Source organism: Lycium ferocissimum, chromosome 2, assembly GCF_029784015.1.
Source record: "Lycium ferocissimum isolate CSIRO_LF1 chromosome 2, AGI_CSIRO_Lferr_CH_V1, whole genome shotgun sequence".
In the NCBI taxonomy this organism is placed as follows: domain Eukaryota; kingdom Viridiplantae; phylum Streptophyta; class Magnoliopsida; order Solanales; family Solanaceae; genus Lycium; species Lycium ferocissimum.
Window position 1 is genome coordinate 25,302,944 of NC_081343.1, and position 12,095 is coordinate 25,315,038.

Sequence of the window (12,095 nt, forward strand, 5' to 3'; positions counted from 1 at the left end):
GGTCGTTTAGCTAAGCTATCGTCCTCCTATTCTCTTTCGATGCCACGTCGTCACCTTCATGAGAGGATTTGAACTAGCATTAGTTAATCGACTATAAGATTGTTCTACACATTCTAGGGAGAATTGACAGCACTTCCTTTGTTTATACTACTCTTCCCATGTTCTATATCAACTTCCATCATTCACAACAACGTTCACAACATTACAATTAATAATCGACGTTCGGATACATTGAGCATAACCAACCAATTTCTCTAGTTTCCATTCATTCTAAATATAGCTCATCGTCGCATTTTCGCATATACAATACTCATTTCATAGCTAAAACATCATTTACAACATATTTACAATCATAGCATATCATCATTTATGATTCTATCCGACTACCATCATTTAGGCACTATTCACCCATTCAAGACCCATTCCTTATGCTTTTCTACAATCCATGTTTTTAGCCTTACAACACCTTAAATCACGTAGGATAGTCATGAATCTTACCTTGGATGATGCTTGGACAAGCCTTGGACGAGAATACTTCCTTTAGCTCCAAAACCCTACTTTCTTTTCTTGGGATTCTTGGAGTAAGATGACTTCTACTTAGGTCTCACACTCTTGGTTCATGGTTTTTTTGATGTTATTGATCATGGATTTCCTTTGGGTTTTCTTGTAGATGAATATTAGAGAGAGTTCTAGAGGTTTTCTAGGTCACAAAATGGAGAAAAATGGAATATTGGACGGATGGATCTATTTAAAGGTGTTCAAAGAAAATGCGAATCGAGCATGACATGCGACACTACACGCGAGTCGCATGTCACGCCTAGCGAGTCGACATCGTCTGGGCCGCATGCTGTTGCTGACGAGAAGGTTCGGCTGGGCACAACATGCGACGCTACATGCGAGTCGCATGTCACACATGCGAGTCGCACTTAGTGTCGCGGGTGCCGTAGGAACCACGCTCCGGCACGACTCGCGATGGTACGCTCCACTGCGGTCGCATGTTCAACATGCGAGTCGCATATGTCGTCGCATCTCGTGACGAGCGATCCTTTGCTTGAGCTTCTGTTGACGAAGGGTCTAAGTCCATATATGTGACGGTCCTTCGAAACTGATTCGACACTTCATCGATTCGATACCCGTAATCCTTTCCCTTCATTTATTCAATTCCACGCATGAACGAGAATTTATCCGGGGTGTAACAACAACTTTGACCACCCCAAGCCCAAAGCCCGCCTAAATTTATGATTAAGTTCATAATTGAGTGGTTTGTTTTGTAATTTTGGACCCAAATTAGTTAACTTAATCACAATTTTGAGCGGCCTTTGAGCCTGGATGTTCAAAGCTGTCACATCTATTAATTACAACACTTGAATGTCAAGTGTTGAAATTACTCTAGGTGACAACTTTGACCACCCCAAGCCCAAAGCCCACCTAAATTTATGATTAAGTTCATAATTGAGTGGGTTTTTCTGTAATTTTGGACCCAAATTAGTTAACTTAATCACATGAGCGGCCTTTGAGCTTAGATGTTCAAAGTTGTCACATCTAGTAATTACAACACTTGAATGTCAAGTGTTGAAATTACTATAGGTGACAACATTGACCACCCCAAGCCCCAAAGGTCACTTAAATATATGATTAAGTTAATTATTGAGTGGTTTTTTCCTGTAATTTTGGACCCAGATTAGTTAACTTAATCACAACTTTAAATGACTTCCGGAACAAACAACGACATTGCAACAAGTAGGTTACTAGTTGCAACAAACGGTTATTTGTTGGAGACAACTTGCGCTTTTCTCTCGTCTCACATCAAAATGGAACAACTATCCGACTTGTTGGAGCAGCTAACGTTTCATTTGTTGCAACAAGTATGTAACTTGTTCCAACTACTTGGTAACTTGTTAGAGACAATGACTTCGAGTTATGCCGTTCATAACAAAATGCAACAACTAAGTGACTTGTTGGAACAAATAACTGACTTGTTGCAACAAGTAGGTTACTAGTTGCAACAGCTCGCTTATTTGTTTTTGTCCCTGTCTCATATCAAAATGGAACAACTATCTGACTTGTTGGAACAACTAACGTACTTGTTGCAACAAGTATGTAACTTGTTCCAACTACTTGATTACTTGTTGGAGACAGCTTCAGTCTGTCTGTTTCATAACAAAATGCAACAACTAAGTGACTTGTTGAAACAAATAACTTACTTGTTGCAACAAGTAGGTTACTAGGCATGACGGCTAAACTTATTTGTTGGAAACGGCTCGAGTCTCTCGTCTGTTTCATAACAAAATGGAACAACTATATGAATTGTTGGAACAGCTAAAGTACTTGTTGTAACAAGCATGTAACTTGTTCTAACTACTTGATTACTTGTTGGAGACGGCTTGATTTTATGCATTTCATAACAAAATGCAACAACTAAGTGACTTGTTGAAACAAATAACGGACCTGTTGCAATAAGTAGGTTACTAGTTGCAACAGCTCACTTATTTGTTGGAGACACCTTCAGTCTCACGTTTCGTGCAACAACCGTAAATATGTCCAACAACTTGTTATACTTGATGCAAAGTATCATACTTGTTAACAAGTAACTCAAATTGTTGGAAAGAGTAGGAAGCTCTCTGACATTTCACGGTTGTTGCATAAAGTACAACATTTGTTAAGTAAATTATTTATTCACATTTTTTAGTAATTGTTACAACATTAGTAAATATGTTGCAACAACTTCATAATTTATCAACAACTCTGCGTAAACTACAACAGCCTAATGCAAAAGTTCGAAGCTCTTATCACAACTGACTTTAGAACTTGTTGCAACAATTACAAATCCCTATCAGACTACGAATCGGGAAAATCGGCAACTAGGGAAACTATACCCGGATGAACAATTGAAACAAAAAGTATTGTTTAACTTACCAATGGACCTGAAAACACTTATGAAGTAATGCCCCGATCACTACACCGATGATATTCGGTCAAAAAATTGCAAAATCGAATGATTTTTTTTTCTTGAGCAATGGCGGATGAAGAAGAAGAAGAGGAAGAAAATAGCAATAATGGCGGACCAAGAAGAAGAAGAAGAAGAAGAAGAAGAAAAAGAAAGCAGCAGCAGAAGAAGAGAAGACGAAGAGATGGGAAGAACAAAAATGGAGAAAACGGCGCTAAAGAGGAGCTTTTTTTTTCCCCCCGATTTTGGTAGTTTAGCATTTATAGTGGTTGGGTCAAAGTGTTAAAAATAAAACTTTGGGGCAAAGTGTTAAAAGTAAAATTTAGGGTCAAAGTGTTAAAAATAAAACTTGAGGGCAAAGTATTAAAAATAAAACTGAGGGTCAAAGTGTCAAAATATGAAACTATTGGCCAAACTCAAAGCCCCTTAATCACTAATCAAATTTTGTCACCTCTACTCAATAATTAAAACTTGAGTCACCTTCCTTCAATTTTAAAACTAAAACATCACCTATAATTAAATGCCCCGAGTATGATTTAGATGGAGAAATGCGCTAAAGTACCTATGTGTACCATGCGCTCGAATTTTACAAGTTACAAAATGTATGCTTTTCACTTTTTCTTTCTTTTTTTAGTTGAAATTAATTTGCACGTTTTAAATTTCACTGCCTCTATGAATTCAATTCAACTTCATTGATTCGGGCAAATTAGTTATTACCGATTCTTTATTAGGCTACTTTTAATCATACCCCATGGTCTCCCAACATAAACGTATTTTACATTAACTCATATCCCGTTTCATTAAGCATGCATTAATTCTTATTATGGAAAATCCCTGCGAGGAGATAAACTATTGCTAGCGATCTCTATTGGTTCGGACGCTTTAATTCTTTAGGCAATCTACGCCAACCCGCTAATTGAATCAAACCCTAAATACATTCTTCTTTCCCAAGATAGGGGAAAGGGCACAACCAAGAGCGCACACTCTCTTGATTATAAATTAAGCACAAATTCGATTAGAATAAATAAAAACGCTAACACTTTAACCACAGACGAATCAAGAAATTAAAAGAATTACATAGATCTCGCTTAAATCCTAGATAAGTGCTTAGTCGCTCATGCTAAGATGTTGCAAATAAACAATAAGAACTCATCATATTAATCATGAGAGAGAAGAAAGAGTTTAGAAGGTTATATACGGTAAAAACCAGTGTAAAATGTTGTGATCTTTCAATGAGAGGTCGGAGTAAAATAGGAACGTTGACTTCAAGATGTGGTGTTGGTTTGACTTCGGTGATTCGAATAAAACGAAGTCCGAGGGGTCATTAGTCAAGTAAGCCGGAGAGACTCCAGTTAGCACAAAGGCAGGAAATCCGTTACAAATCGGATTTCACGCCGCCCATTACGCCGACCGTTACGTGACCAGGTATTAAGTTAATAGTAGTAATTAGTATCAATTTATCATATTTTAAGGAGAATTATGTCACACCCTAATTTCCGTTAGGGTGTGATGGGCACCCGACCCTTATTTAGAGCCGAGCGAACCCGCTGACTCACATAGTACTCATGATCACGCTTACTATCAAGTCATGACACAATTACATAATGAAAATTTTTCGGAAGATAGTATACATTTTTTTCCTTTCCCGAATCAATGAAAACTTGTAACACATAAAGACATATAGCACTTATAATACAATGCATGATAATTCATCGCTTACATAGCCACTTACATAACCGACATCCTATACCCACAACACTGTACGCAAAGTCTCTAACACGAACATGATACTATAACCTAATACTTTGACTTGGCGGCACTCACGAGTAACGGAGCTCGCCAATCCCCTGAACATCTTCTCGCTAATGTCTTCAACTCATCCGTGTACACGCGGCATGAAACGCAGCCCCAGAAGAAAGGGGTCGGTTTAATATGTGCGAGTATGTAAAGTAGTAGATACGATAATCGAACCATACGGAAATAAAGAGGGACGGAGGTAGTAAAGAATCGGATCTCTCGCCAAGCTTACCTCGAATGTAAATCATGCGTTTCAAAAGCACTAATGGATGAGTAACATAAATAAAGAAATCATCATGAACATATGCGTACACAGCATGCCCCGCCCTCTAACGAGGGACGCGGTAAGTAAAATCATCATATTTATGCACATGCAACATGCCCCGGCCCTACGTGAGGGACGCGGTGAAAGGAATCATCATATGCCATCTGGCCACCTCCTCGTCATCACATCATCATCATCATATGTGTATATATATATATATATATATATATATATATATAACATGCCCCGCCCTCTAGTGAGGGACGCGGTGAATAATGTGTGTACGTGGAATTGCACGAATACATGCCCACGCCCGGACGCGGAAAGATGTAATAACGCGCCGCACGAGCGAGTAGTGAGAAACCACATGCAACATAAAATATACAATGTTTGCTAAGACTCGAAAGAACAATCCGGACGATAGATCATTTAAAGGAAGTCGACAATAGCCATAGGTCATACCTTTCAGAGTTGCGACGAATGATGTCAAAGACAAAACCTTTGGGATCGTTTGTACATGGCAAAATATATCATGGAACTCAATGGAGTAGTCAAAATGATCACTTTTTATTAATCGGAACCTTAGTCAAAAGTCGTTCTTACATATCACTCAAAATAAGCCAATTAGGTCAACGTAGAAAGATCTCGGAAATAGGGGGCCCACTTCGGGTCAAGTCGAGGTGGCGTACGTAAAATTACAAACATTAGGCTTTATGGAGCCACCTATGAAAATCTCAAGGTAATTCGGTTCCATTTGTGAGAGTTATAAATGTTTAAGCTATTTTTCCAACAAAACATAAAGTATCTAATTCAATTTATTGAATGAAAAGTGGTCAAATCTAAGCTCGGATTCCTAGGAGTAGAGTCACCCCGAGGCTCATATCCAAACCTATTATGCCTAAGACATGCCAAGAGAACAAAAGGTGAAGCTTTACATACCTTATTCGCTCCTTACGCTTCTCCACATTCAAATCCCGTTTCGTCCAAAATCTACAATTGGTCACATTTACCAAATATTAATCGTAAGGCCTTAAGAATTCAATCTTAATCAATACTTGTCTACAAAAATTTGGGCAGCATCTCCCCTATATGTACAACATCCCCGAGATTTAACTCGGCTCAAATATCAACAACCATACCAACAACAATACCAATAACATCAACATTCGATTTGAAACGCATTCTAAGATAAATTGTCTTCTTTTCGAATAGTCCAACAACTTCCAATCCAACTTTGCACCTTCAAATCAATATCAATATTTCCATGTTTATATTTTAATTAAAGATCATTCAAATACAATTCGGAAGCATTTCATATCATTCTACAAAATATTTACTAAACATACAAAAATTCCACCAAAACCATAATTCATCCGAAATCTCTAATCTTCGACATAAATATCCATAACACATTTTTATCCTCCAACTTCATTAACAATAATCATAATTCACACCTTAACAATTTCATTTTCATCATTACATAAATCTTCCATAAAATCACAAAATTCCCTATAACAACTTACCAACCAATCTTTCATGCCAATATGGACTTGCATCCCTCCAAATTCACCAACTAACATAATAATTCTCGTTTAGAACTCCACTTCCATAATTACATAGAAACTACATTGAAATCACATAAGTTCCTATAATCATTTTCAACCATTTTTCATGCCATCATAAACCATTTTCTTCCATTTCCATCACAAAGTTTCAACAACACAACTAGAATACTACATAAAATTCAACTCATATTGCACATGCATCAATACATATTCACGGCCATATACCCATATACACACCCACTTTGCAAACTTCCATATTTCCATAAATTCTACTCATTTCTACATACTACAACATAAACAAACCTTCATAACATAAGAAAAAAGAATTAATTCTTACCTTTTCCTCCTATCTTCTTCACTTGTCCAAGGTGCTAAATTGGTGAAACAAGTGCCCTTCCTTTCAAAATAATTACACCAAGTTGTAGAGGACCTTTGAATTAGTAGGAATACCACAAGAAAATAATTTTTGGGAGAAGATTTCAAAGGAGCAAAAATTTGGAGTTATGGCCGAATGGCCTTCTCCTTTGCTCTTGTTTCTTTTGTTTTTCTCCTTGTCAATTTGTCTTGAAGCTTCTAAGTGATAATATTGACTAAATGGTCTTTTATACATTTATCACATGACTAATTTAAATGGACTTGGGTCCTTTATTAAGGACCATGGCCGGCCACCTCCTCACTTGGGCCTCATTTTTCTCTTATTTGTTTTTGGGCCCAACCCGGTTGGCCCCGAGTTGGCCTAGCCCACTGACCTTTCGACCTTAAAATGTTCATATCTCCTTGTACCGACGTCACCTGGGAACCCACGACCTATGGTTGGAAAGCTAATTCAATTATATACAACTTCTATTTCTTGGTATGTTCCCAAATTCCAAACTTATAATACTGTTTTTTGCCCCTCAAAGTCGGTCACCCGAAAACGTTTTCTTAAAAATATTCGTTTGGAGGGCTTCCACTTTGATTTGGCCCAAGGGTCCTTCATGAGTTGTGTTTAACTTTACATATGTGATTCATATAACTTGTCACATGTTCCAAAAAAATCTTAACGTGTGGGCCCCACCTCGGCTTACAAATAATCCGACGTTCAAAAATACGGGACATAACAAATTAGGACTCTAACTCTTGTACTATAAAAGGAGGTAAACCCTCTTATTAGAAGGGATCTTATTCTAATCTCAAGCATTTACTCTGTAAGATTTCATAAAGTATAAGTTCTTTAGCGATTTGGCTCGGGCACTCAACTTTAACGCTCTGCATCGGACCAGTTTTCAGTTGCAAGCAATAAACAATTCAGGCTATTTCTATCTTTGTTCGTTATATACAATTGATTTTTATTTCATATTCCATTACGTTAACGACTGATTAAATCACGTATCCTTTAAAGCGCGTACAAATTCAATTGCTTGTGTTGCTTTTCTCCATAATATGCTCTCAGTGTTGTTCTCTTGTTTTAGTCCAAGCAAAAGATAATTAAAAATGAACTAAGTGTTGTTATTTATGATAAATTGAAAATTTTGGAATTCTAGGTAAAAAGCACCCCTAGCCGCCCACCTATGTGAGATCGTTACGTATATTTCATGTGACTCGCATAGGTCACCCTCTATCGACGTGCACCATCTCTCATCGTTACCTTGACTTGACGATTTTCGGGACTTTTTCTCTGTGGCGTCACATAAGTCTCTTCTGGACGCATAGATGGGACCTCTGCTGAAGGCACTTTTGGTCGCAACACTTTTAGTGGTGACTAATACCTTTTTCCTTCCTTTTGACCTCGATCGCGTCTATTGGTCTATAAACTTGAAAAATGACGAATTTCATAAAATTGAGCATAAATACATACTAAGAGAACTATAAATGTATACGCAAATAATGCTGAATAAGTGGTAAATTCACCACTTATCAATGGGCGGTACAAGCTAAGAGCTCCCGGGAAGCTAAAAGGGGAAATATAGTGATTCTTTGTAAGAATACAAGTTTAAGACAAAGAGTAAAGCGTAATAAGGTGCTATTGAATATCGTTGAAGGGTGTCAAGTATGTTTCTCGATGTCTTGTGATTGTGTTTGATGCCTCTATAACTAGTCCTTTGACTGTATTGTTTGAGTGCTTCAGTCTACAACTGACTTATAGGTCTTTGGTTAGTCCGTTGAATTGAACTAGTTGGTTGATATCCTCTCCCCTAATCTGTTAGAGGTTATTGTGGAAGTTGTTGGATGTGCATCTTATCCCTTTAGATTCGAACAAAGGAAGTTAAGGTGAGCATTAGCGAGTTCAAGTATGACGTATGTGAGGCGAAAAATATGGGCATGGCCCGTGTCTGCATAGCTTCGGGCCAAAAGCCTGATTTCGGTTGAATGTAAGTTGGGCCATAAGTAGGGTCATAGGCCTGTGGTCGTCCTACGCGGATCATTTGACTTTAGGTGTTGGGCTATATTCGATAAATCGTGTGTTTGGACATGCTTCGGGTGTATAAATGGTGGTAAAAAGGGGTGTGGTTTTGCTGTGGAGAAGGAACTTTGGCTGAGATCAGGATTGTGTGAGATTGTTTTTTGGAAAATGAGGGATGATGAGTGAATGAAAAAATAAAGCAAAAACGGTTAAATTTGTCCCTATATTTTTGGAAATGGTCTAAATATGACATAATTTAGTCCAAAAACGGGTACATATGGATGAGTCTTTTAATGGGTCAGGTGTTTTAATTTTGGCCAATAAGAAGTTGCTATGTGGAAATTAATTTATTTTTTTTAAATTCAACGTTTGACCGTTAGTCAAAGGGAGCCAAAAAGGTGAGCGGAAGGGTATTTTTAGCCAATAGACAGATGAAGGGGTATACTTAAACCTCTTTGGATAGTCCAAGGGCATTTTTAGCCCTTTTTCGTTGATAGTTTTCACAAATTATGATGGTTTCATGTTTATGAGAAAAAAAAAACATAAAAAATCCAAATTGTATGTCCAAAAGAAATTTCTACTTCAAATTAGTTTGATTTCAAATCAAGATTTGAAAGCATGTCAAACGGGCCCTTAGTCAAACTAAATATGGTATAAGCTATAAAACCATAAGTTGGGATGACCAAGTTATGATTTTTGACTAATTTGTGCGAATAAATACGTTTACAATATTTACTATATGCATAAATAAGTCGAGAAGTGCTTATAAAACTTAGCCAAACATCTCTTATTGGATGTGGAAAAGAAGAAAGGAAAATAGTGAAGTAATTTTTAAGCATTACCAACACACGGCATTATTATGAGTAGGGGTGTCAATAGTTTTCAAAAAACCGACTTAATCGATTGAACCATACCGGACCGAATCAATTTTACGTTTTTAATAAAACCGACGATTTTTCTATAAATTTATAATCGTACCGAATAAGTTCATATGTGTAAAATGTATTCTATTTATTAAAGTTAAATATAATAAATATTAAAACTTTCGCCTCGGGTTCGGGATGATGAAAACGACTACAAGCCGGAAACATAATTAAGACCTAAAGTTCCAACACTAAAACCTATTATACTACTCCTATTGAAATTAAATTAGTTCTAGCATGTCGAGTAGTAACTAGCTTGTAAGCTACAAGGTATTCCAACGATCTTGGATAGAAAGCTACGAAGTATTAAATATCTTTCTTCTCGTATGATTTTAAACTATCTTATTGGATACTTAATGATGCAATAATTAAAACGAAAAAGAAGAGAAAATGACAAGAAAGTAAAGGATAGATAATTTGACACAACTAAAGACCGAAATTAGGAACCAAAGTTCTTAAATTAACTTGACCTCTAATTTAGGAACTAAAGAGCACCAAACTCTTAGGATGACCAATAGGGATTTGACACCCTAATAATCAATCCTCTCACAATGTTCACAATCTCAAGCTTAGCAAGTTCTCAACACTCAAAAGAGTTTTACAATCTCAAAATATCAATAATCAATATAGTCTAAGTCTTCAAAATGAAATAAACTCCTATTTATAATAGAAATATAAAGAAGACAACTAAGTTATTACACTTCTACCCTTAATGAAGTAAGGGCCTTGTTTGGATGTCTTCTTTGGGCAAAGGAACTTGAAATTGCAAATCTTCAAGTAATAGCCACATTGCAAGGATGACCATCTTCAACACTCTTCTCCAAACCATCCCCCCATGCTATCATGAATACTTGGAATCCCCGAGAAGGCTCTAGAGTGTACTCAAGTACGTCTCTCCTCATGAACAACTCTTACATAGCTTGAAGCTCCCTTGCTTGGATCCTTGTGAAAGGTCTTGATGCAACTTGGATTGTATCATTCTCCCCTTCTTGAAAAGAATTTGTCCTCAAATTTAAAGGGTCATCATCATGCATATCCATAGGGGAGAGAACGCACACATTGAAGTGTGTTATGAACTTGGTATTCGGGTGGAAGATCAATTTTGTATACATTGTCATTAAGTCTCTCAAGTACCTCGAATGGACCATTTCCTCTAGGCATCAACTTGTCGAAACCTCTCCTTCTGGAAGTGTACCCAAACCCAATCACTCCTGCTCAAGCACAACTTCTTTGTGGCCTTTGTTTGCTCTCTTAGCCGTTTCTTGGTTATTTTTCAAAATTTCCTCACCTTTTCATGCAACTTCTTCATGGCCTCAGCTCGTTTGTTGCCATCTAAATTCAACACAACATCTTGAGACAGAGGGGTTAGATCTAAAGGGGTTAGGGGGGTAAATCCATAAACCACTTCAAAAGGTGACATGCCAATTGTGCTATGAATGACTCTATTGTAAGCAAATTCAACTAAAGGCAAATGATCTTCCCAAGATGCTAGTTTCCCTTTAACCATGGACCTACGGTCATAACCCAAGGTCCTATTGACAACTTCTGCCATTAACCATCGGTTTGTGGTTGACAAGAGGTAGAAAACAACAATTTAGTATCGAGTCGTCCCCACAATTCTTTCCAAAAGTGACTAAGGAATTTAGGATCCCTATCGCTCACTATAGTTTTGGGAATACCTTGCAACTTCACTACATGCTCAACAACAAAGATGCAACATACGTGATCATCAATTTTATGACATGTAATGAAACGAGCCATTTTTGAAAACCGGTCAACAACAACAAAGATACTATCTTTACCCCTTTTGGTCATAGGCAATCCCATCACAAAATCCATTGAAATATCAAACCAAGGTTGTTGAGGGATGGGTCGAGGGGTATACAAACCATAGGGAAGGAGTCTAGACTTAGCACCACGACACCCAATGCATTGGCCACAAATCTTAGCCACATCTCTTCGCATATGAGGCCAATAAAATTGCTCCTCAAGAATTCCCAAAGTCTTATCAATCCCAAAATGTCCCATCAATCCCATTGTGTGCCTTCCTCACAAATTCCCTCCAAGATCTCATAGGCACACACAAACGTTTATTTTTTTAACAAAAACCATCAAACCTAGAAAGGAGTAGAATACCTATCCCTAATCCATCTCTCCTTTCCCATTCTTTGCAATCGAGAAAGATTTTGCCAAAAGACTCCGGGTCCTCGAGATA